Raw genomic sequence first — 1316 nt, 5'->3', positions numbered from 1 at the left:
TCATTAGAGTGGGAAACAACCTATTTCATTATATTGTTGTGGTGACATTTGTATGATTAAGCACATCACCAAGACAATACGAACAAAATAACTTTGGCTCTGACCTTCTTGTTGACCTAGTGTCCTGGAGAAATGGACCTGAAGACCATTAAAGGGGACATTTAATTACCAATAAGGACCAATCACAACATTTACCAAAGAGATATCATGGTGTGGGATCAATAATAACCTGAGTTGAACTACTGAGTTGAACAATTAACTATTGAACTGTACAGTACACCAACATGGATGGAAAAAGAGTGACAACCATAAACAATCCAACCCTGTTGTAATGTCTAGTCGAGCTACCCTAGTCTCAATCCATGCAGGTCATTGGGTATTATTTAATGATTGTGTATAAGGCGCTGCACCTGGTTGCTGATGGCCAAACAATGAGACTCTGTACCAACACCATTCAGCATGCCCAGAGCTTAGAGCGTATTACACTCTAAAATGAGTTGAAAGGCAAATTACTTCTTAAAACTGAGATTTTCAGAAACTCCAGACACATGGTTCAACAGCCTCAGACAAACTATTTTGCACACACACAAACGCCTGCAAACATCCACACGCACACACAGACACACACACTAACAAGGTTGCCCAACCCTCTTGGCTGGGTTGTATTTCCCAAAGGCACATCCGTGCAGTTACTACGACTCCACTCCATAAAGGGAAATAACCAAGTCAGTCCTTCAGAGAACTGTTTACTTGATTTCCTGGATTCTACCCCACAGGTTCTCTAATGGGTATTTTACAATACAAGGAGTGTCTTTGTCTTTACAACTAAGAGAGAAGTTTGCCTGTTGTTTTGCAAATGTGCTGCAGTAGAAGAAACCTGTGTTGTTCTGTGAATTAGGGTCATAAGAAAAAGAAGAGGTGAGATTGAAAAAGCCTTGAGGTCTGGAATTTTTCCTGAACAGGTCATGTGGTCAGGAAAAACTCTTCCAATAGTACAGAGAAAATACCAGTCACTTTTCAGCCCTGTTTACATGTAAAGTGACTTCAGAAAGTATTCATGCACCTTGACTTTTTACACATTTTGTTGTGTTACAGGCTGAATTTTAAATGGATTAAATGTAGATTTTTTAGTCACTGGCCTATGCACAATACCCCGTAATGTCAAAGTGGAATTATATATTTTTTACATTTTTACAAATGAATTAAAAAACAAAAAACTGAAGTTTTGAGTCAATAAGTATTCAACCCCTTTGATATGGCAGCCTAAATAAGTTCAGGAGTAAAAATGTGCTTAACAAGTCACATAATAAGTTGCA

Source organism: Oncorhynchus mykiss, chromosome 2 (genome assembly GCF_057628025.1).
Source record: "Oncorhynchus mykiss isolate SJ-2025 chromosome 2, ASM5762802v1, whole genome shotgun sequence".
In the NCBI taxonomy this organism is placed as follows: domain Eukaryota; kingdom Metazoa; phylum Chordata; class Actinopteri; order Salmoniformes; family Salmonidae; genus Oncorhynchus; species Oncorhynchus mykiss.
The sequence above is the reverse complement of the archived record's forward strand: the minus strand, read 5'-3'. Positions refer to the sequence as shown.